The sequence below is a fragment of the Ranitomeya imitator genome, chromosome 5, assembly GCF_032444005.1.
Source record: "Ranitomeya imitator isolate aRanImi1 chromosome 5, aRanImi1.pri, whole genome shotgun sequence".
In the NCBI taxonomy this organism is placed as follows: domain Eukaryota; kingdom Metazoa; phylum Chordata; class Amphibia; order Anura; family Dendrobatidae; genus Ranitomeya; species Ranitomeya imitator.
In genome coordinates, this window is record NC_091286.1 from 224,684,480 (window position 1) to 224,710,880 (window position 26,401).

Consider the following 26,401-nt stretch of genomic DNA (forward strand, 5'->3'; position numbering starts at 1 on the left):
ACCTCTACACAGACACTGCATACTAAGTACAGATCTCCTGTGACTACTGGCACTTATGGTGATAGTATTGTGATTTGTTTTTTTTTATTACTGATCAGTATTGTAGTATTCAGTCACTATGTGGTGGTAATATGTGGTCTGGAAATGGTGTTGCGGTATTTGTCCCTTGTATGCGCTATTTGGTCATCAAGTGGTGGTAATATGTGGTCTTGACATGGTGCGGTGGTATTTGTTCCTTGTATGTGATATTATTCGATCACTGTGGTTGTAATTTGTGGTCTGGTCATGGTGCGGTGGTATTTATTTCTTGTATGTGATATTATTGGTCAAAATATACCTAAATTGTATTGCAGATTTTAACAAATATTTAATAGGTTACAGTAGAGTAGGGCCCGGCCATTTTTCTGGAATAATCTGGTTCGGGTATATCATGACCCCCGTCACATGACCCCGTCACATGACCCCCGTCACATGACCAGGGGGGCCCACAGTGTCTGAACAGCCCGGGGCCCTGGCTACCCTAAGTCCACCCCTGATACTGACCCAATACTATAATTTGACTGAGATTGTTCCAATTGTATTGTGTGAATTGTCAAAGTGGTAGGTTTAGATGCTGCTTTGTTATGGAAAATTCCTGACCAGATTGCAAAGAACACTGGTTAGGAAACCCTGCAGTATGGACAAATAACAAGAATGATCAGTACTGTGTAATAAAAAAAGAACACCGTTCTAAGTGCAATTTATGTGACCTCAATATAAAAATTCAGATCTTTATTAATTTTGTTTGTAGCAAATAATTATATATTTTTTTCATTTAAAATTATTCCTTCTGCATAAACAACATAATAATTTTGCTGTTTTTTCAGGCTCACACTTAAATAATTCACCAATGTAGGTCAAGTACTGATATACATAATTATAGCAAAATTAAGATTGCTCATTGTTGATCTTTTTTGAATGAGGTTACTTAAAAGACAACTATGGTAAATGCAAACTTTAATTATCTTGCTATTTTACAATTTAAACTACATTGGTAATGACTGTAAAGCATAAATATACAAAAGAAAATTAAGATCATGGATATAAATTACCATGCTAATTGTGTTTGTGCTGCTGAATTAATATCTGCAGATGACAGCATGATGACCCTTAAGATGGCCAAAAGCCCTGACATAATTTAGTTGAAGAAAAAATAACAAAAGACTCAGTAAGTGGTTATTTTTTCCTGCAATTTTTTTTTATATTGCACTAAGTAACAGCATTTGCATTCCGAAAATAAAGGACAGAATTGTTAATAAAAAAAAGGAAGAAACAATAAATGTTTACAACTAATTGTAATTCAGTAGTTGATTCTTTGTTGAAGCTTCAAAGAGCATGCCATAGAGTTTCAAGTTGCCGTGTGTTGTATACTTGTCACCTCCTGATACATAAATGCAGAAAGAACTCCATGCAGTACTTTTCATAGGGAATAGCATCGAGGTCATGTGCTTTACTACATTGCTATTTTTTCAGCTTTTTTCTATTATTTCTGTATACAGTACACAGCAGGGGCACATTTATAAGATTATCTCAGCACAGGAACATTTTATTTAAATACATCCAATTGTGGAACTTATTATTATTCCAAAATCTATCAAATAAAATAAACTTTTGTTTATGGGAAATACCCTCTAACTTTTTACTCTTAGCACAAAAAAAGGCATTGAATTTGAATAGTTAGGTCATGATAAACCAAAATGATGAAGTGCTCCTAAGGCTAGGGTCACACTGCGTTATGGCGGTACGTTTAACGGACTACATTACACCACGGCATAACGTGGTGTAACGTAGTCTGTTAACGCCGCCATTGATTGTAATGACGAACGCATCGCTAGCGCACGCCCACATTGGGCGTGCGCTAGCGATGTGCCGTCATTTGAGTGACGGACCGCGAACGCTGCTTGCAGCGTTCGCGGTCCGTCACTCAAATGACAGCACATTGCTAGCGCATGCCCAATGTGGTCCATTCCTCTTCGCTAGCGGGATTGGCTAACGCGATCCCTTTTGGGACATTGCGTTAGCGCAGTCCGTAGTGCTATGCGCTAAACGGACTGCCCTAACGCAATGTGACCCTAGCCTAAATTAGGTTTATAGTTCTATTTGCACAAAACTATTAAATAGTTTATAGAGAAGTCTATATTTATTTCTCCCCCTTCATGACATTGCTAGATAGTAATGTTAACTGTCAAGGATCCCAAATATTTGTCAGGACTTTCTTAATCCCACAAATCCCTGTTATCACAGGCCGGGAAGGTCATGTGTACTACTCGCTGTGATCTTTGGAGCGAACAGCTCTCTGTTGCCTCCTATTGTCCGGACAATTACACGATTGGTCAACGATCAACGGAGAAGGTTGCAGCCTGGTTGCACCACTAGGCCGGCTGTCAGAAAACTACCCATGGATATACAGCATATACACCTCCGGATTCCAACACATGGAATACGTATACACACTCTGGTCTGATCACGGCTACCTCTGACAACTTCAGACTATTCGCTGCCACCCCTAATCTTTTTCAGTCATTTAGACGCCTTAAAAATGGTATCTATTTGCTTTGGGGCGTAAGTTACAGAACAGAAGGAAGATAACTATTAAATTTTATATTTAATCCAAAGGGAGGCAGTGTCTATGAAAAATATACACAAGATTTTACAAAAGGGACCAAACAATACAGTATAAACAGTTACATAAAATAAAAGGGATTACTTACTATACCGATCGCAAAGATGATTCACTTTAGCCAAAGGAGAGAGCTTCAATTTGGCTGTCAGGACTGGGTCCCTACATACATGAAAATGTAACTCGTGTACGAACACTGATGATAATTGGGATTGATCTTTTATCAGACTCTGAGTCCCACCCACATACCCTCTATGATGACCTCACAAGGTCCCAGTGTCACAGCAGGATCCTGATCGCTGCTGCGTGTCAAACACAACGAGATCGCTATCCAGGACGCTGCAACGTCACGGATCACTGTCGTTCTCGTTGGAAAGTTGTTCAGTGTGAAGGTACCTTTAGACATCAGAGGGATGTCAATCACTTAAGGTACCGTCACACTAAGCGACGCTGCAGCGATACCGACAACGATCCGGATCGCTGCAGCGTCGCTGTTTGGTCGCTGGAGAGCTGTCACACAGACAGCTCTCCAGCGACCAACTATGCCGGTAACCAGGGTAAACATCGGGTTACTAAGCGCAGGGCCGCGCTTAGTAACCCGATGTTCACCCTGGTTACCAGCGTAAAAGTAAAAAAAAAAACACTACATACTTACCTTCCGCTGTCTGTCCCCCGGCGCTCTGCTTCTCTGCCCTATGTAAGCACAGCGGCCGGAAAGCACAGCGGTGACGTCACCACTCTGCTTTCCGGCCGCTGTGCTTACACAGGGCAGAGAAGCAGAGCGCCGAGGGACAGACAGCGGAAGGTAAGTATGTGGTGTTTTGTTTTTTTTTACTTTTACGCTGGTAACCAGGGTAAACATCGGGTTACTAAGCGCGGCCCTGCGCTTAGTAACCCGATGTTTACCCTGGTTACCAGCGAAGACATCGCTGAATCGGCGTCACACACGCCGATTCAGCGATGTCAGCAGGAAGTCCAGTGACGAAATAAAGTGCTGGACTTTCTGCAGCGACCAACGACATCACAGCAGGATTCTGATCGCTGTTGTGTGTCAAACTGAACGATATCGCTAGCCAGGACGCTGCAACGTCACGGATCGCTAGCGATATCGTTCAGTGTGACGGTACCTTTAGACATCAGAGGGATCCTTGCATTTTAATTAAGCAAATCCACAGCTCTGTACCCTGCCACTTTGCATAAAGACAGGTGTGATACAGTTCACAGCTCCTCATGACAAATTGTACATGAAAGAAAAAGAAGGAAATGGGCGGGACATGAGGGCCTGAGGATTTTTTATATTTTCTATGACAGTCCTTATTCTTAAGAGGAGTATTTATAGCAAAATGCACAAAAACTGCAATCATATAACATATTGTCTGGTTGTGGATAGAACATAAATTCATCATAAACTGGGCACAACCTTGTTTACTGCAGAGACAATTAAAACCCTTTACCCAGCTAAAATCCAGGATCAGAGGTTTGAACAGAGAGGTTATCCGAAGAACCTAGTTAGGGACGCCGACAAAAAAGCCAATTCTTTGACATAGAAGGAGTGTATTGATAGCATTAGGAGGAAATTGACGGAGCATCTCCCCTCTAGAACTACATTTATGTAATTGCCACTGTTCTGTGATTTGTCCTTGTAAGGTTAAATACTGCTTCCTTGCATATCGTTAATAAATATCCACCTGAAGAAGACGGCGCACGTCGTTGAAACGCGTTGTGGTTTTACCCTAAACTGGTGTCTGTGTTCTCCTTCTGTGCTCCTGAGACCGGCTATTCTGTTCCTGTTGCAAGCCTTTCTCGCCAATTGTGGGGTATCCGGCTGGAGCTGCGGGGACCTGCGCACTTATTCCCTACTCATTATAACGGCCGCTAGCGCTCCTTCTACAAACCGCCATTTGTTGTTCCACATTTGGCTGAAAATGGTACCAATAAAAACGCCAACTCGTCCTGCAAAAAACAAGCCCTCAAATAACTCTGTGGGCTGAAATATGGAAAAATTATAGCTCTCAAAATATGGTGATGCAGAAGTTATTTTTTTGGAATAAAAAGCGTTTTTTAGTGTGACAGCTGCCAAACATAAGAAATATATAAAGCTAATATCGCTGTAGTCGCACCAACCCAAAAAATAAAGTCAAGTAATCACGTATACCACACGAGGAACAGAGTAAAAAAACATGAAAACAATTCTTCACCTGCTGTTGATAATTTCATTTTGCCTCCTGTACTCTGTGCTGAACATTTACACCGGGGTTTCCATGTAAATCACTGAAATATGTGATTCAGATGGGACCCCTATCAGAAGATTCCCTATAAAGAGACAGATTAGGGAACTGCGGATGCAATAGAACCAGTGATACAGTGGTGTCCATCTTTTTAGGACTGCCTAAAATTGCTGTCAGACACAGTTTTGTGCACTTCTGCAAAGGACATCGCTGAACAGAGGTCAGACGGAGTCCAGAGTAACTCTGCTGCCTCATTACAGTGAATGGATTCCTCGGGAGTTTCATCTGAATGACATCACTCAGAGATTTAGATGGAAATCCTGATGTAAGTGCTCAGTATAGAGTGCCGGATAAATATGATCCCAAAAATTATGTAAAATGTTCCGAGCAAAAGGTTCAACTCAATCCACAAAAAAGCCCCCACTCAGGTCTGTAATCTGTTTACAGAAATATAGGGGCTTTCATATTAGTGGTAGCACAAAGGCTATGGAAAAGCAAAATTACTCCTCGCCCCTCAAAAGAAATTCAGCAAATTCTGTGCTCCCAAATTTAAATGGCCCCTCCCTTCAGAGCCCCACAGTGTACCTAAACCACATATAGCTTCCACATGTTTGGCATTTCTGAAATGATGAGAACCAGCTTAACATATGGTTGCATGTCTCCAGAGACATGAGCTGGGCATAATGTACTGGTCACTAGGGTTGAACGAACTTGACCTTTTTAGAGTCGAGCCGTGTTTCGCGAAACCCGACTATCTTAGAAGTCGAGTCGAGTGGAATCGGCCGATTATCGCGAAAAGTCGGGTATCGCCAGAAACACGAAACCCAATGCAAGTCAATGGGGGAGCATAGTCGGCAGTGAGTGGAGGCCAGGAAAACACCTACACTGCCCATTTTAATGGCAAAAACATCCATTCTTGTTACAGAAGCTTGTCAATCGTAATTTACCTTATAATAATTGGAAGGCATTTGAAATTGGGGGTCATTTGGCTAAAGTTGTGGGGGGTAGGGCTGGTTCAAGTAATTAGTGGGCCCAGGAAATCTGGAACACGTCACGGCAGTGGAGCAGGGAGAGGTAAGTATTTAAACTTTGCAAGTGCTGTGATCCTGAGCAAGCAGGGGGGCCCAATCGTTGGCATTGGCACTGGCACAGGGCCCCTCAAAGTACAGCGGTGTGTTTGCACGGCGGGGGCGCCTCCCACCGGCAGCAACACTTTTGCGTACTATGAGAGGCCCTGTGCCAGTGACGTCGCCAACTAGTATTCCTCCCCCCACCTGATGAAGGAACCTGCACTTTCATCTGCACCTTCCTCTTTGTCCCCGTGTAAGGTGGTATGGTATGCGGGAAGAGGAACCTGATTTTCAGCAGGGTCACAATCTTGCAGTGTAGCGTGCACGGGGAATGTTGCATTATGGGTCAATGTACCAGCAGACTCATCTATCACTGGCTGGGCAATGGGCAGGATGAGGGGGAAACAGATATGGGCCCAAAGAATAAAGTGGGCTAAATGCAGTTCAAAATTGGTAACAGGACTAACCAGGGGGCATTGTTTTGTTCAGTGGAGGACAACTGGAATGAGAGACTGACACAGAGAGTAGGCCCAAATCAGTAAGTATTCTAAATGCAGTTCAAAATTGGCAACAGTAGTAAACCGGCGGCACAGCTTTGTTCACTGTAGGAGAACAGCAAGGAGCGGCAGACACAGATAGAAGGCCCCAACCCAACTAGTAGGCCTAATGCAGTGTTGTTTTCAACAACTACTAAACGAGAGCCAGAAGATCGAAGCAATGGAGAGGAAACCTGGGGAACACCTTGGAGTGGGAGACACCGTCTCTACACCCCAGACCCAACTTGTAGGCCGAATGCAGTGTTGTTTTCAACAACTACTAAACGAGAGCCAGAAGATTGAAGCAATGGAGAGGCAACCTGGGGTACACCTTGGAGCGGAAGACACCGTCTCTACACCCCAGACCCAACTTGTAGGCTGAATGCAGTGTTGTTTTCAACAACTACTTAAGAAGAGCCAGAAGATCAAAGCAATGGAGAGGCAACCTGGGGAACACCTTGGAGTGGAACACACCGTCTCTACACCCCAGACCCAACTTGTAGGCCGAATGCAGTGTTGTTTTCAACAACTACTAAACGAGAGCCAGAAGATTGAAGCAATGGAGAGGCAACCTGGGGTACACCTTGGAGCGGAAGACACCGTCTCTACACCCCAGACCCAACTTGTAGGCCGAATGCAGTGTTGTTTTCAACAACTACTAAACAAGAGCTTTAAGATTGAAGCAATGGAGAGGCAACCTGGAGAACACCTTGGAGCGGAAGACACCGTCTCTACACCCCAGACCCAACTTGTAGGCATAATGCAGTGTAGTTTTCAACAACTACTAAACGAGAGCTTTAAGATTGAAGCAATGGAGAGGCAACCTGGAGAACACCTTGGAGTGGAACACACCGTCTCTACACCCCATACCCAATTTGTAGGCCTAATGCAGTGTAGTTTCCAACAACTACTAAACGAGAGCATTAAGATCGAAGCAATGGCGAGGAAACCTGGGGAACACCTTGGAGTGTAACACTCCATCTCTACACCCCATACCCAATTTGTAGGCCTAATGCAGTGTAGTTTCCAACAACTACTAAACGAGAGCATTAAGACTGAAGCAATGGAGAGGAAACCTGGGGAACACCTTGGAGTGTAACACACCATCTCTCTACACCCCATACCCAATTTGTAGGCCTAATGCAGTGTAGTTTCCAACAACTACTAAACGAGAGCATTAAGATCGAAGCAATGGCGAGGAAACCTGGGGAACACCTTGGAGTGGAACACTCCATCTCTACACCCCATACCCAATTTGTAGGCCTAATGCAGTGTAGTTTCCAACAACTACTAAACGAGAGCATTAAGACTGAAGCAATGGAGAGGAAACCTGGGGAACACCTTGGAGTGTAACACACCATCTCTCTACACCCCATACCCAATTTGTAGGCCTAATGCAGTGTAGTTTCCAACAACTACTAAACGAGAGCATTAAGATTGAAGCAATGGAGAGGAAACCTGGGGAACACCTTGGAGTGGAACACACCGTCTCTACACCCCATACCCAATTTGTAGGCCTAATGCAGTGTAGATTTCTACAACTACTAAACGAGAGTCGGAAGACCGAAGCAATGTGGACGAAACCTGGGGAACACCTTGGAGTGTAACACACCATCTCTCTACACCCTGTTATGATAAGGTAATTCAGTACCACAATGGACATAGAGGTCAGAGCACATCCAGTGACCTGACAATAACCCAAAAACATAGAACGAGCTCTGAGACGTGGGAACTCTGCTGACCACAATCCCTAATCCTCTCCAACCACACTAGAGGCAGCCGTGGATTGCGCCTAACGCTCCCTATGCAACTCGGCACAGCCTGAGAAACTAGCTAGCCGGAAGATAGAAAATAATCCTACCTTGCCTCCGAGAAATACCCCAAAGGAAAAGGCAGCCCCCACATATAATGACTGTGAGTTAAGATGAAAAGACAAACGTAGAGATGAAATAGATTTAGCAAAGTGAGGCCCGACTTTCTGAAAAGAGCGAGGATAGGAAAGGTAACTTTGCGGTCAACACAAAACCCTACAAAAACCACGCAAAGGGGGCAAAAAGACCCTCCGTACCGAACTAACGGCACGGAGGTACACCATCTGCGTCTCAGAGCTTCCAGCAAGCAGGAAAAAACAAATAGACAAGCTGGACAGAAAAAAACAGCAAACAAAATAGCAAAGCAGAACTTAGCTATGCAGAACAGCGGGCCACAGGAACGATCCAGGAGGAAACAGGTTCAATACTAGAACATTGACTGGAGGCCAGGATCAAAGCACTAGGTGGAGTTAAATAGAGCAGCACCTAACGACTTCACCACATCACCTGAGGAAGGAAACTCAGAAGCCGCAGTACCACTTTCCTCCACCAACGGAAGCTCACAGAGAGAATCAGCCGAAGTACCACTTGTGACCACAGGAGGGAGCTCTGCCACAGAATTCACAACAGTACCCCCCCTTGAGGAGGGGTCACCGAACCCTCACCAGAGCCCCCAGGACGACCAGGATGAGCCATATGAAAGGCATGAACAAGATCGGGAGCATGGACATCAGAGGTAAAGACCCAGGAATTATCTTCCTGAGCATAACCCTTCCATTTAACCAGATACTGGAGTTTCCGTCTCGAAAAACGAGAATCCAAAATCTTCTCCACAATATACTCCAACTCCCCCTCCACCAGAACCGGGGCAGGAGGATCAACAGATGGAACCATAGGTGCCACGTATCTCCGCAACAATGACCTATGGAATACGTTATGTATGGAAAAAGAATCTGGAAGGGTCAGACGAAAAAAGACACAGGATTAAGAACCTCAGAAATCCTATACAGACCAATGAAACGAGGTTTAAACTTAGGAGAGGAAACCTTCATAGGAATATGACGAGAAGATAACCAAACCAAATCCCCAACACGAAGTCGGGGACCCACACAGCGTCTGCTATTAGCGAAACGTTGAGCCTTCTCCTGGGACAAGGTCAAATTGTCCACTACATGAGTCCAAATCTGCTGCAACCTGTCCACCACAGTATCCACACCAGGACAGTCCGAAGACTCAACCTGCCCTGAAGAGAAACGAGGATGGAACCCAGAGTTGCAGAAAAACGGCGAAACCAAGGTAGCCGAGCTGGCCCGATTATTAAGTGCGAACAAAGCCAAAGGCAAAAAGGACACCCAGTCATCCTGATCAGCAGAAACAATGCATCTCAGATATGTTTCCAAGGTCTGATTGGTTCGTTCGGTCTGGCCATTAGTCTGAGGATGGAAAGCCGAGGAAAAAGACAAGTCAATGCCCATCCTACCACAAAAGGCTCGCCAAAACCTCGAAACAAACTGGGAACCTCTGTCAGAAACAATATTCTCTGGAATGCCATGTATACGAACCACATGCTGGAAGAACAATGGAACCAAATCAGAGGAGGAAGGTAATTTAGACAAGGGTACCAAATGGACCATCTTAGAGAAGCGATCACAGACCACCCAAATGACTGACATCTTTTGAGAGACAGGAAGATCTGAAATAAAATCCATAGAGATATGTGTCCAAGGCCTCTTCGGGACCGGCAAGGGCAAAAGCAACCCACTGGCACGAGAACAGCAGGGCTTAGCCTGAGCACAAATCCCACAGGACTGCACAAAAGAACGCACATCCCGCGACAGAGATGGCCACCAAAAGGATCTAGCCACTAACTCTCTGGTACCAAAGATTCCAGGATGACCAGCCAACACCGAACAATGAACCTCAGAGATAAGTTTATTCGTCCACCTATCAGGGACAAACAGTTTCTCCGCTGGGCAACGATCAGGTTTATTAGCCTGAAATTTTTGCAGCTCCCGCCGCAAATCAGGGGAGATGGCAGACACAATTACTCCCTCTTTGAGGATACCCTCTGGCTCAGATAAACCCGGAGAGTCGGGCACAAAACTCCTAGACAGAGCATCCGCCTTCACATTTTTAGAGCCCGGAAGGTACGAAATCACAAAGTCAAAACGGGCAAAAAACAGCGACCAACGAGCCTGTCTAGGATTTAACCGCTTGGCAGACTCGAGATAAGTCAAGTTCTTATGATCAGTCAAGACCACCACGCGATGCTTAGCTCCTTCAAGCCAATGACGCCACTCCTAGAATGCCCACTTCATGGCCAGCAACTCTCGATTACCCACATCATAATTTCGCTCAGCAGGCGAAAACTTCCTGGAAAAGAAGGCGCATGTTTTCATTACCGAGCAATCAGAACTTCTCTGCGACAAAACAGCCCCTGCTCCAATCTCAGAAGCATCAACCTCGACCTGGAATGGAAGCGAAACATCTGGTTGACACAACACAGGGGCAGAAGAAAAACGACGCTTCAACTCTTGAAAAGCTTCCACAGCAGCAGAAGACCAATTGACCACATCAGCACCCTTCTTGGTCAAATCGGTCAATGGTTTAGCAATACTAGAAAAATTGCAGATGAAGCAACGATAAAAATTAGCAAAGCCCAGGAACTTTTGCAGACTTTTCAGAGATGTCGGCTGAGTCCAATCATGGATGGCTTGGACCTTAACAGGTTCCATCTCGATAGTAGAAGGGGAAAAGATGAACCCCAAAAATGAAACCTTCTGAACACCAAGGAGATACTTTGATCCCTTCACAAACAAAGAATTAGCACGCAGGACCTGAAACACCATTCTGACCTGCTTCACATGAGACTCCCAATCATCCGAGAAGATCAAAATGTCATCCAAGTAAACAATCAGGAATTTATCCAGGTACTCTCGGAAGATGTCATGCATAAAGGACTGAAACACTGATGGAGCATTGGCAAGTCCGAATGGCATTACTAGATACTCAAAATGGCCCTCGGGCGTATTAAATGCAGTTTTCCATTCATCGCCTCGCTTAATACGCACAAGATTATACGCACCACGAAGATCTATCTTGGTGAACCAACTAGCCCCCTTAATCCGAGCAAACAAATCAGATAACAACGGCAAGGGGTACTGAAATTTAACCGTGATCTTATTTAGAAGGCGGTAATCTATACAAGGTCTCAGCGAACGATCCTTCTTCGCTACAAAAAAGAACCCTGCTCCTAATGGCGACGATGACGGGCGAATATGCCCCTTCTCCAAGGACTCCTTCACATAACTCCGCATAGCGGCGTGCTCAGGCACAGATAAATTAAACAGGCGACCTTTTGGGAATTTACTACCAGGAATCAAATCGATAGCACAATCACAATCCCTATGCGGAGGTAAGGTATCGGACTTGGGCTCATCAAATACATCCCGGTAATCAGACAAGAACTCTGGAACCTCAGAAGGGGTGGATGACGAAATAGTCAGAAATGGGACATCACCATGTACCCCCTGACAACCCCAGCTGGACACAGACATGGATTTCCAATCTAATACTGGATTATGGACTTGTAGCCATGGCAACCCCAACACGACCACATCATGCAGATTATGCAACACCAGAAAGCGAATAACCTCCTGATGTGCAGGAGCCATGCACATGGTCAGCTGGGTCCAGTACTGAGGCTTATTCTTGGCCAAAGGCGTAGCACCAATTCCTCTCAATGGAATAGGACACTGCAAGGACTCCAAGAAAAACCCACAACGCCTAGCATACTCCAAGTTCATCAAATTCAGGGCAGCGCCTGAATCCACAAATTCCATGACAGAATACGATGACAAAGAGCAGATCAAGGTAACGGACAGAAGAAATTTTGACTGTACCGTACCAATGGTGGCAGACCTAGCGAACCGCTTAGTGCGCTTAGGACAATCAGAGATAGCATGAGTGGAATCACCACAGTAGAAACACAGCCCATTGAGACGTCTGTGTTCTTGCCGTTCAACTCTGGTCAAAGCCCTATCGCACTGCATAGGCTCAGGTTTAAGCTCAGGTAATACCGCCAAATGGTGCACAGATTTACGCTCACGCAAGCGTCGACCGATCTGAATGGCCAAAGACATAGACTCATTCAGACCAGCAGGCATAGGAAATCCCACCATGACATCTTTAAGGGCTTCAGAGAGACCCTTTCTGAAAATAGCTGCGAGTGCACCTTCATTCCATTGAGTGAGTACGGACCACTTTCTAAATTTCTGACAATATACCTCTATCTCATCCTGATCCTGACACAGAGCCAGCAAATTTTTCTCTGCCTGATCCACTGAATTAGGCTCATCGTACAGCAATCCGAGCGCCAGGAAAAACGCATCAATATTACTTAATGCAGGATCTCCTGGCGCAAGGGAAAATGCCCAGTCTTGAGGGTCGCCACGCAAAAAAGAAATAATAATTCTCACTTGTTGAACTGGGTCACCAGAGGAGCGAGGTTTCAAGGCCAGAAACAATTTGCAATTATTTTTGAAATTCACAAACTTGGCTCTATCACCATAAAACAAATCAGGAATAGGAATTCTTGGTTCTAACATAGGCTTCTGAACCACCAAATCTTGAATCTTTTGTACATTTATAACGAGATTATCCATTGAAGAGCACAGACCCTGAATGTCCATGTCCACACCTGTGTCCTGAACCACCCAAATGTCTTGGGGAAAAAAAGGCAAAACACAGTGCAAAGAAAAAAAAATGGTCTCAGAACTTCTTTTTTCCCTCTATTGGGAATCATTAGTACTTTGGGCCTCCAGTACTGTTATGATAAGGTAATTCAGTACCACAATGGACATAGAGGTCAGAGCACATCCAGTGACCTGACAATAACCCAAAAACATAGAACGAGCTCTGAGACGTGGGAACTCTGCTGACCGCAATCCCTAATCCTCTTCAACCACACTAGAGGCAGCCGTGGTTGCGCCTAACGCTCCCTATGCAACTCGGCACAGCCTGAGAAACAAGCTAGCCTGAAGATAGAAAATAAGCCTACCTTGCCTCAGAGAAATACCCCAAAGGAAAAGGCAGCCCCCACATATAATGACTGTGAGTTAAGATGAAAAGACAAACGTAGAGATGAAATAGATTTAGCAAAGTGAGGCCCGACTTTCTGAACAGAGCGAGGATAGGAAAGGTAACTTTGCGGTCAACACAAAACCCTACAAAAACCACGCAAAGGGGGCAAAAAGACCCTCCGTACCAAACTAACGGCACGGAGGTACACCCTCTGCGTCTCAGAGCTTCCAGCAAGCAGGAAAAAACAAATAGACAAGCTGGACAGAAAAAAAACAGCAAACAAAATAGCAAAGCAGAACTTAGCTATGCAGAGCAGCAGGCCACAGGAACGATCCAGGAGGAAACAGGTCCAATACTAGAACATTGACTGGAGGCCAGGATCAAAGCACTAGGTGGAGTTAAATAGAGCAGCACCTAACGACTTCACCACTCACCTGAGGATGGAAACTCAGAAGCCGCAGTACCACTTTCCTCCACCAATGGAAGCTCACAGAGAGAATCAGCCGAAGTAACACTTGTGACCACAGGAGGGAGCTCTGCCACAGAATTCACAACAACACCCCATACCCAATTTGTAGACCTAATGCAGTGTAGTTTCCAACAACTACTAAACGAGAGCATTAAGATCGAAGCAATGTCGAGGAAACCTGGGGAACACCTTGGAGTGGAACACACCGTCTCTACACCCCATACCCAATTTGTAGGCCTAATGCAGTGTAGTTTCCAACAACTACTAAACGAGAGCATTAAGATCGAAGCAATGGCGAGGAAACCTGGGGAACACCTTGGAGTGTAACACACCATCTCTCTACACCCCATACCCAAATTGTAGGCCTAATGAAGTGTAGTTTCTAACAACTACTAAACGAGAGCATTAAGATCGAAGCAATGGCGAGGAAACCTGGGGAACACCTTGGAGTGTAACACACCATCTCTCTACACCCCATACCCAATTTGTAGGCCTAATGCAGTGTAGTTTCCAACAACTACTAAACGAGAGCATTAAGATCGAAGCAATGGCGAGGAAACCTGGGGAACACCTTGGAGTGTAACACACCATCTCTCTACACCCCATACCCAATTTGTAGGCCTACTGCAGTGTAGTTTCCAACAACTACTAAACGAGAGCATTAAGATCGAAGCAATGTCGTGGAAACCTGGGGAACACCTTGGAGTGGAACACACCATCTCTCTACACCCCATACCCAAATTGTAGGCCTAATGAAGTGTAGTTTCTAACAACTACTAAACGAGAGCATTAAGATCGAAGCAATGGCGAGGAAACCTGGGGAACACCTTGGAGTGTAACACACCATCTCTCTACACCCCATACCCAATTTGTAGGCCTAATGCAGTGTAGTTTCCAACAATTACTAAACGAGAGCATTAAGATCGAAGCAATGGCGAGGAAACCTGGGGAACACCTTGGAGTGTAACACACCATCTCTCTACACCCCATACCCAATTTGTAGGCCTACTGCAGTGTAGTTTCCAACAACTACTAAACGAGAGCATTAAGATCGAAGCAATGTCGAGGAAACCTGGGGAACACCTTGGAGTGGAACACACCATCTCTCTACACCCCACACCCAATTTGTAGCCCTAATGCAGTGTAGTTTCCAACAACTACTAAACGAGAGCATTAAGATCGAAGCAATGGCGAGGAAACCTGGGGAACACCTTGGAGTGTAACACACCATCTCTCTACACCCCATACCCAATTTGTAGGCCTAATGCAGTGTGGTTTTCTACAACTACTTAACGAGAGTCGGAAGACCGAAGCAATGTGGACGAAACCTGGGGAACACCTTGGAGTGTAACACACCATCTCTCTACACCCCATACCCAATTTGTAGGCCTAATGCAGTGTAGTTTCCAACAACTACTAAACGAGAGCATTAAGATTGAAGCAATGGCGAGGAAACCTGGGGAACACCTTGGAGTGGAACACACCGTCTACATCCCATACCCAATTTGTAGGCCTAATGCAGTGTAGTTTTCTACAACTACTAAACGAGAGTCGGAAGACCGAAGCAATGTGGACGAAACCTGGGGAACACCTTGGAGAGTAACACACCATCTCTCTACACCCCATACCCAATTTGTAGGCCTAATGCAGTGTAGTTTTCTACAACTACTAAACGAGATTCGGAAGACCGAAGCAATGTGGACGAAACCTGGGGAACACCTTGGAGTGTAACACACCATCTCTCTACACCCCATACCCAATTTGTAGGCCTAATGCAGTGTAGTTTTTTACAACTACTAAACGAGAGTCGGAAGACCGAAGCAATGTGGACGAAACCTGGGGAACACCTTGGAGTGTAACACACCATCTCTCTACACCCCATAACCAATTTGTAGGCCTAATGCAGTGTAGTTTCCAACAACTACTAAACGAGAGCATTAAGATTGAAGCAATGGCGAGGAAACCTGGGGAACACCTTGGAGTGGAACACACCGTCTCTACACCCCATACCCAATTTGTAGGCCTAATGCAATGTAGTTTCCAACAACTACTAAACGAGAGCATTAAGATTGAAGCAATGGCGAGGAAACCTGGGGAACACCTTGGAGTTGAACACACCGTCTCTACACCCCATACCAAATGTGTAGGCCTAATGCAGTGTAGTTTCCAACAACTACTAAACGAGAGCCTGAAGATAGAAGCTCAGGAAAGGCAACCTGGAGAACACCTTGGAGTGGAAGACACCGTCTCTACACCTCATACCCAATTTGTAGGCCTAATGCAGTGTAGTTTCCAACAACTACTAAACGAGAGCATTAAGATTGAAGCAATGGCGAGGAAACCTGGGGAACACCTTGGAGTGGAACACACCGTCTCTACACCCCATACCCAATTTGTAGGCCTAATGCAGTGTAGTTTCCAACAACTACTAAACGAGAGCATTAAGATCGAAGCAATGGCGGGGAAACCTGGGGAACATCTTGGAGTGGAACACACCGTCTCTACACCCCATACCCAATTTGTAGGCCTAATGCAGTGTAGTTTTCTACAACTACTAAACGAGAGTCGGAAGACCGAAGCAATGTGGACGAAACCTGGGGAACACCTTGGAGTGTAACACACTATCTCTCTACACCCCATACCCAATTTGTAGGCCTAATGCAGTGTAGTTTCCAACAACTACTAAACGAGAGCATTAAGATTGAAGCAATGGCGAGGAAACCTGGGGAACACCTTGTAGTGTAACACACCATCTCTCTACACCCCATACCCAATTTGTAGGCCTAATGCAGTGTAGTTTCCAACAACTACTAAACGAGAGCACTAAGATCGAAGCAATGTCGAGGAAACCTGGGGAACACCTTGGAGTGGAACACACCATCTCTCTACACCCCATACCCAATTTGTAGGCCTAATGCAGTGTAGTTTCCAACAACTACTAAACGAGAGCATTAAGATCGAAGCAATGTGGACGAAACCTGGGGAACACCTTGGAGTGTAACACACCATCTCTCTACACCCCATACCCAATTTGTAGGCCTAATGCAGTGTAGTTTTCTACAACTACTAAACGAGATTCGGAAGACCGAAGCAATGTGGACGAAACCTGGGGAACACCTTGGAGTGTAACACACCATCTCTCTACACCCCATACCCAATTTGTAGGCCTAATGCAGTGTAGTTTTTTACAACTACTAAACGAGAGTCGGAAGACCGAAGCAATGTGGACGAAACCTGGGGAACACCTTGGAGTGTAACACACCATCTCTCTACACCCCATAACCAATTTGTAGGCCTAATGCAGTGTAGTTTCCAACAACTACTAAACGAGAGCATTAAGATTGAAGCAATGGCGAGGAAACCTGGGGAACACCTTGGAGTGGAACACACCGTCTCTACACCCCATACCCAATTTGTAGGCCTAATGCAATGTAGTTTCCAACAACTACTAAACGAGAGCATTAAGATTGAAGCAATGGCGAGGAAACCTGGGGAACACCTTGGAGTTGAACACACCGTCTCTACACCCCATACCAAATGTGTAGGCCTAATGCAGTGTAGTTTCCAACAACTACTAAACGAGAGCCTGAAGATAGAAGCTCAGGAAAGGCAACCTGGAGAACACCTTGGAGTGGAAGACACCGTCTCTACACCTCATACCCAATTTGTAGGCCTAATGCAGTGTAGTTTCCAACAACTACTAAACGAGAGCATTAAGATTGAAGCAATGGCGAGGAAACCTGGGGAACACCTTGGAGTGGAACACACCGTCTCTACACCCCATACCCAATTTGTAGGCCTAATGCAGTGTGGTTTTCTACAACTACTTAACGAGAGTCGGAAGACCGAAGCAATGTGGACGAAACCTGGGGAACACCTTGGAGTGTAACACACCATCTCTCTACACCCCATACCCAATTTGTAGGCCTAATGCAGTGTAGTTTCCAACAACTACTAAACGAGAGCATTAAGATTGAAGCAATGGCGAGGAAACCTGGGGAACACCTTGGAGTGGAACACACCGTCTCTACACCCCATACCCAATTTGTAGGCCTAATGCAGTGTAGTTTCCAACAACTACTAAACGAGAGCATTAAGATCGAAGCAATGGCGGGGAAACCTGGGGAACATCTTGGAGTGGAACACACCGTCTCTACACCCCATACCCAATTTGTAGGCCTAATGCAGTGTAGTTTTCTACAACTACTAAACGAGAGTCGGAAGACCGAAGCAATGTGGACGAAACCTGGGGAACACCTTGGAGTGTAACACACTATCTCTCTACACCCCATACCCAATTTGTAGGCCTAATGCAGTGTAGTTTCCAACAACTACTAAACGAGAGCATTAAGATTGAAGCAATGGCGAGGAAACCTGGGGAACACCTTGTAGTGTAACACACCATCTCTCTACACCCCATACCCAATTTGTAGGCCTAATGCAGTGTAGTTTCCAACAACTACTAAACGAGAGCACTAAGATCGAAGCAATGTCGAGGAAACCTGGGGAACACCTTGGAGTGGAACACACCATCTCTCTACACCCCATACCCAATTTGTAGGCCTAATGCAGTGTAGTTTCCAACAACTACTAAACGAGAGCATTAAGATCGAAGCAATGTGGACGAAACCTGGGGAACACCTTGGAGTGTAACACACCATCTCTCTACACCCCATACCCAATTTGTAGGCCTAATGCAGTGTAGTTTCCAACAACTACTAAACGAGAGCATTAAGATCGAAGCAATGGCGAGGAAACCTGGGGAACACCTTGGAGTGGAACACACCGTCTCTACACCCCATACCCAATTTGTAGGCCTAATGCAGTGTAGTTTCCAACAACTACTAAACGAGAGCATTAAGATTGAAGCAATGGCGAGGAAACCTGGGGAACACCTTGGAGTGGAACACACTGTCTCTACACCCCATACCCAATTTGTAGGCCTAATGCAGTGTAGTTTTCTACAACTACTAAACGAGAGTCGGAAGACCGAAGCAATGTGGACGAAACCTGGGGAACACCTTGGAGTGTAACACACCATCTCTCTACACCCCATACCCAATTTGTAGGCCTAATGCAGTGTAGTTTTCTACAACTACTAAACGAGAGTCAGAAGACCGAAGCAAAGTGGACGAAACCTGGGGAACACCTTGGCGTGTAACACACCATCTCTCTACACCCCATACCCAATTTGTAGGCCTAATGCAGTGTAGTTTCCAACAACTACTAAACGAGAGCATTAAGATTGAAGCAATGGCGAGGAAACCTGGGGAACACCTTGGAGTGGAACACACCGTCTCTACACCCCATACGCAATTTGTAGGCCTAATGCAGTGTAGTTTCCAACAACTACTAAACAAGAGCATTAAGATTGAAGCAATGGAGAGGAAACCTGGGGAACACCTTGGAGTGGAACACACCGTCTCTACACCCCATACCCAATTTGTAGGCCTAATTTTCTACAACTACTAAACGAGAGTCGGAAGACCGAAGCAATGTGGACGAAACCTGGGGCACACCTTGTGGCGGCAGACACCGTTATTAGGCCCTACCAAAGTTGTAGCCCCAATGCAGTTTTAAAATTCCTAGAGGCTGAAAACAAGACTATTGACGCTCAGCTTTTTTCAAAGGAAAACAGCTGAATTGAGTGGCGCAGACAGAAACAGGTAGTAGGCCTTAAACCAAAAATGTGGCTCACTGCAGCTTAAAAAAGGTTACAGGGGTACACAGGCAGCATTGCTCTGGGCAGTGGAGGACAATTTCAATAGTGGACCGCAGACAGACTTTGTATGCCTACTATTAAAAAAAGGATGCTCTATGCCAGGTGATGCAATTATTACCTGGGCAAGACTAAGGAAATCCTGAAAACATGACATGTTGGTGGGCCTTGAGGACTGGAGTTGGGGAGCCCTGTTCTATGCAATAAAAAAATAGGTTCCTGGGGTACACGGGCAGCAGTGGTCTGGTCAGTGTAGTAGTAGAAAGAACGGGCCGCAGATAGGCTTCGAAGCCCTAACATAATAAAATGGGCTGGCTGTAGGCAATTTAAAATTGGTTCCAGGGGTACACGGGCAGCAGTACACAGGTCAGTGGAGGCCTAGTGGAAGGAGGGACCGCAGACAGGCTTCGAAGGCCTAACATAATAAAATGGGCTGGCTGTAGGCAATTTAAAATTGGTTCAAGGGGTACACGGGCAGCAGTACACAGGTCAGTGGAGGCCTAGTGGAAGGAGGGACCGCAGACAGGCTTCGAAGGCCTTACATAATAAAATTGGACAGGCTGTAGGCAATTTAAAATTGGTTCAAGGGGTACACGGGCAGCAGTAGACAGGTCAGTGGAGGCCTAGTGGAAGGAGGGACCGCAGACAGGCTTCGAAGGCCTAACATAATAAATTGGGCTGGCTGTAGGCAATTTAAAATTGATTCCAGGGGTACACGGGCAGCAGTAGACAGGTCAGTGGAGGCCTAGTGGAAGGAGGGACCGCAGACAGGCTTCGAAGCCCTAACATAATAAATTGGGCTGGCTGTAGGCAATTTAAAATTGGTTCCAGGGGTACACGGGCAGCAGTACACAGGTCAGTGGAGGCCTAGTGGAAGGAGGGACCGCAGACAGGCTTCGAAGCCCTAACATAATAAAATGGGCTGGCTGTAGGCAATTTATGATTGGTTCCAGGGGTACACGGGCAGCAGTGGTCTGGTCAGTGGAGGCCTAGTGGAAGGAGGGACCGCAGACAGGCTTCGAAGGCCTAACATAATAAAATGGGCTGGCTGTAGGCAATTTAAAATAGGTTCCAGGGGTACACGGGCAGCAGTACACAGGTCAGTGGAGGCCTAGTGGAAGGAGGGACCGCAGACAGGCTTCGAAGGCCTAACATAATAAAATGGGCTGGCTGTAGGCAATTTATGATTGGTTCCAGGGGTACACGGGCAGCAGTGGTCTGGTCAGTGGAGGCCTAGTGGAAGGAGGGACCGCAGACAGGCTTCGAAGGCCTAACATAATAAAATTGGACAGGCTGTAGGCACTTTATGATTGGTTCCAGGGGTACACGGGCAGCAGTAGACAGGTCAGTGGAGGCCTAGTGGAAGGGGGGACCGCAGACAGGCTTCGAAGGCCTAACATAATAAATTGGGCTGGCTGTAGGCAATTTAAAATTGGTTCCAGGGGTACACGGGCAGCAGTACACAGGCCAGTGGAGGCCTAGTGGAAGGAGGGACCGCAGACAGGCTTCGAAGGCCTAACATAATAAAATGGGCTGGCTGTAGGCAATTTATGATTGGTTCCAGGGGTACACGGGCAGCAGTGGTCTGGTCAGTGGAGGCCTAGTGGAAGGAGGGACCGCAGACAGGCTTCGAAGGCCTAACATAATAAAATGGGCTGGCTGTAGGCAATTTATGATTGGTTCCAGGGGTACACGGGCAGCAGTGGTCTGGTCAGTGGAGGCCTAGTGGAAGGAGGGACCGCAGACAGGCTTCGAAGCCCTAACATAATAAAATGGGCTGGCTGTAGGCAATTTATGATTGGTTCCAGGGGTACACGGGCAGCAGTGGTCTGGTCAGTGGAGGCCTAGTGGAAGGAGGGACCGCAGACAGGCTTCGAAGGCCTAACATAATAAAATGGGCTGCTGTAGGCAATTTAAAATTGGTTCCAGGGGTACATGGGCAGCAGTACACAGGTCAGTGGAGGCCTAGTGGAAGGAGGGACCGCAGACAGGCTTCGAAGGCCTAACATAATAAAATGGGCTGGCTGTAGGCAATTTATGATTGGTTCCAGGGGTACACGGGCAGCAGTGGTCTGGTCAGTGGAGGCCTAGTGGAAGGAGGGACCGCAGACAGGCTTCGAAGGCCTAACATAATAAAATTGGACAGGCTGTAGGCACTTTATGATTGGTTCCAGGGGTACACGGGCAGCAGTAGACAGGTCAGTGGAGGCCTAGTGGAAGGAGGGACCGCAGACAGGCTTCGAAGGCCTAACATAATAAATTGGGCTGGCTGTAGGCAATTTAAAATTGGTTCCAGGGGTACACGGGCAGCAGTAGACAGGTCAGTGGAGGCCTAGTGGAAGGAGGGACCGCAGACAGGCTTCGAAGCCCTAACATAATAAATTGGGCTGGCTGTAGGCAATTTAAAATTGGTTCCAGGGGTACACGGGCAGCAGTACACATGCCAGTGGAGGCCTAGTGGAAGGAGGGACCGCAGACAGGCTTCGAAGGCCTAACATAATAAAATTGGACAGGCTGTAGGCACTTTATAATTGGTTCCAGGGGCACACGGGAGCAGTAGACAGGTCAGTGTAGTAGTAGTTGAAAGAACGGGCCGCAGACAGGCTTCGAAGGCCTAACATAATAAATTGGGCTGGCTGTAGGCAATTTAAAATTGGTTCCAGGGGTACACGGGCAGCAGTGGTCAGGTCAGCGAAGGCCGATTGTAATGAGTGTCTGCCAGTTAGTAGTCCAAAACAATAAATAAATGTGAATGTCTCGCATTAAAACAAAACGAAAACACTAAAGGGTGCAATCATTAGGTACAGGGGTGGGATCCTCTGCGTAGTTTCAGACCTACTAATTTAGTGCAAAGTATTTACTGTGGTAAATAGAGGACACTGCCCCTGACTATGTTAAGTACCATCATACATGTCAACACAATGGTATTGTCAGTGGCAGGAATGGAAGGATGTCAGCGCATAGACTAAACATTGGTGGAAGTGTGAGAGATAACTGTGGAAGTGGTAGAGCAATGTTTGACCTGGGGGTGGGTGAACTCTCTTGTGGCCGGCGGTACAGGCCCAGGGCCCCTCATGTTACAACAGTGTGTCTGACGTTGGGTGCGCACCACCACCGCCAGAGACACTTTATTGTACTATGTGGGACCCAGTGGCAGTGCCGTTGACCAAAAGCGGGCACACCCACCTCTTCAGACAAACAGCACTCTCACGGGTGCTTGCGCCAAGTCGCGATACCACGGCCCCGTGTGGGGAGTTTGGCCATTTAGGGAGGTGTAAACATGTCGTATGCTGGACAATCAGCTGCAGCAAATTAGACATTAGAAAAGTAATTCACAGTAGTCCACAGGCAAGAGCTTTTCATAGGAAAGCTAGGTGTCGGCCGGGCAAGGTGGGGCAAAAGAATTCGAAATCCAGTTGTGGTTCATTTTAATGAATGTTAGATCATCAACATTTTGGGTAGCCAGATGAGTCCTTTTTTCGGTTAATATTGAACCTGCAGCACTGAATACTCTTTCTGATAGGACACTAGCTGCCGGGCAAGCAAGCTCCTGCAATGCATATTCTGCCAATTCTGGCCAGGTGTCTAATTTTGATGCCCAGTAATCAAATGGGAATGACGGTTGAGGGAGAACGTCGATAAGGGATGAAAAATAGTTTGTAACCATACTGGACAAATGTTGTCTCCTGTCACTTTCAATTGATGCAGCAGTACCTGTCCTGTCTGCGTTCATAGCAAAATCACTCCACAACCTGGTCAGAAAACCCCTCTGTCCAACGCCACTTCTGATGTGTGCACCCCTAACACTCCTGGTCTGCTGCCCCCTGGAGCTCGTGTGAGAACGATCACGTGCGCTGTGTGCTGGGATTGCCTGAAGCAAACGGTCAACAAGAGTTGATTGCTTGGTTGCAAATATTAGTTCCAAGTTCTCATGTGGCATAATATTTTGCAATTTGCCTTTATAGCGTGGATCAAGGAGGCAGGCCAACTAGTAATCGTCATCGTTCATCATTTTAGTAATGCGTGTGTCCCTTTTGAGGATACGTAAGGCATAATCCGCCATGTGGGCCAAAGTTCCAGTTGTCAAATCTGCAGTTGTGATTGGTTGAGGGGCAGTTTCAGGCAAATCTACGTCACTTGTGTCCCTCAAAAAACCAGAACCCGGCCTTGCCACGCAACCAATTTCCAGTGCCCCCGGGAAAGCTTCCTCATTAAAAATATACTCATCCCCATCATCCTCCTCGTCCTCCACCTCCTCTTCGCCCGCTACCTCGTCCTTTACACTGCCCTGACCAGACAATGGCTGACTGTCATCAAGGCTTTCCTCTTCCTCTGGTGCAGACGCCTGATCCTTTATGTGCGTCAAACTTTGCATCAGCAGACACATTAGGGGGATGCTCATGCTTATTATGGCGTTGTCTGCACTAACCAGCCGTGTGCATTCCTCAAAACACTGAAGGACTTGACACATGTCTTGTATCTTCGACCACTGCACACCTGACAACTCCATGTCTGCCATCCTACTGCCTGCCCGTGTATGTGTATCCTCCCACAAAAACATAACAGCCCGCCTCTGTTGGCACAGTCTCTGAAGCATGTGCAGTGTGGAGTTCCACCTTGTTGCAACGTCTATGATTAGGCGATGCTGGGGAAGGTTCAAAGACCGCTGATAGGTCTGCATACGGCTGGAGTGTACAGGCGAACGTCGGATATGTGAGCAAAGTCCACGCACTTTGAGGAGCAGGTCGGATAACCCCGGATAACTTTTCAGGAAGCACTGCACCACCAGGTTTAAGGTGTGAGCCAGGCAAGGAATGTGTTTCAGTTGGGAAAGGGAGATGGCAGCCATGAAATTCCTTCCGTTATCACTCACTACCTTGCCTGCCTCAAGATCTACTGTGCCCAGCTACGACTGCGTTTCTTGCTGCAAGAACTCGGACAGAACTTCCGCGGTGTGTCTGTTGTCGCCCAAACACTTCATAGCCAATACAGCCTTCTGACGCTTGCCAGTAGCTGGCCCATAATGGGACAACTGGTGTGCAACAGTGTCAGCTGCCGATGGAGTGGTTGGCCGACTGCGGTCTGTGGAAGAGCTGTCGCTTCTGCAGGAGGATGAGGAGGAGGAGGAGGAGGGGGTGCAAACGCCTACAGCCAACTGTTTCCTAGACCGTGGGCTAGGCACAACTGTCCCGAAATTGATGTCCCCTGTGGACCCTGCATCCACCACATTCACCCAGTGTGCCGTGATGGACACGTAACGTCCTTGGCCATGCCTACTGGTCCATGCATCTGTAGTCAGGTGCACCGTTGTACTCACAGATTGCCTGAGTGCATGGACGATGCGCTGTTTAACATGCTGGTGCAGGGCTGGGATGGCTTTTCTGGAAAAAAAGTGTTGACTGGGTAGCTCGTAGCGTGGTTCAGCGTACTCCATCAGGGCTTTGAAAGCTTCGCTTTCAACTAACCGGTAGGGCATCATCTCTAACGAGATTAGTCTAGCTATGTGGGCATTCAAACCCTGTGTACGCAGATGCGAGGATAAGTACTTCCTTTTTCTAACCAGAGTCTCATGTAGGGTGAGCTGGACTGGAGAGCTGGAGATCGTGGAACTAGCGGGTGTGCCGGTGGACATGGCAGACTGATAGACTGTTGGAGACGGTATTGTTTCTGCCGGTGCCCTAGATGCAATATGTCCTCCTACAAAACTGGTGATTCCCTGACCCTGACTGCTTTTGGCCGGCAAAGAAACCTGCACAGATACTGCCGGTGGTGCGGAAAATGGTGGCCTTACAGTGACGGAAGGGATGTTGCGTTGCTGACTAGCTTCATTGGCCGAGGGTGCTACAACCTTAAGGGACGTTTGGTAGTTAGTCCAGGCTTGAAAATGCATGGTGGTTAAATGTCTATGCATGCAACTTGTATTGAGACTTTTCAGATTCTGACCTCTGCTTAAGCTAGTTGAACATTTTTGACAGATGACTTTGCGCTGATCAATTGGATGTTGTTTAAAAAAATGCCAGACTGCACTCTTCCTAGCATCGGATCCCTTTTCAGGGGTTGCAGACTGAGCTTTAACCGGATGGCCACACTGTCCTCCAACAGGTTTTGGCTTTGCCATGCGTTTTGGGCCAGATACGGGCCCTCCAGATGGAACCTGTTGTGATGTTGATGCCTGCTGCGGCCCCTCCTCCACCTCCGCTTCTGAACTACTGCCGCCTGCACCCTGTTCCCCCAATGGCTGCCAATCGGGGTCAACAACTGGGTCATCTATTACCTCCTCTTCTAGCTCGTGTGCAACTTCGTCTGTGTCACCGTGTCAGTCGGTGGTATAGCGTTCGTGACGGGGCAACATAGTCTCATCAGGATCTGATTGTGGATCAGTACCCTGAGAGGGCAATGTTGTGGTCTGAGTCAAAGGACCAGCATAGTAGTCTGGCTGTGGCTGTGCATCAGTGCACTCCATGTCAGAATCTACTTGTAATGGACATGGCCTGTTAACTGTTTCACTTTCTAAGCCAGGGACGGTATGTGTAAAGAGCTCCATGGAGTAACCCGTTGTGTCGCCTGCTGCATCCTTCTCTCTTGTTGTTGTTTTTGCTGAAGAGGACAAGGAAGCGACTTGTCCCTGACCGTGAACATTCACAAGCGACGCGCTGCTTTTACATTTACCAGTTTCAGAAGAGGAGGCAAAAGAGCTAGAGGCTGAGTCTGCAAGGTAAGCCAAAACTTGCTGTTGCTGCTCCGGCTTTAAAAGCGGTTTTCCTACTCCCAGAAAAGAGAGCGTTCGAGGCCTTGTGTAGCCAGACGACGAACCTGGCTCCACAGCT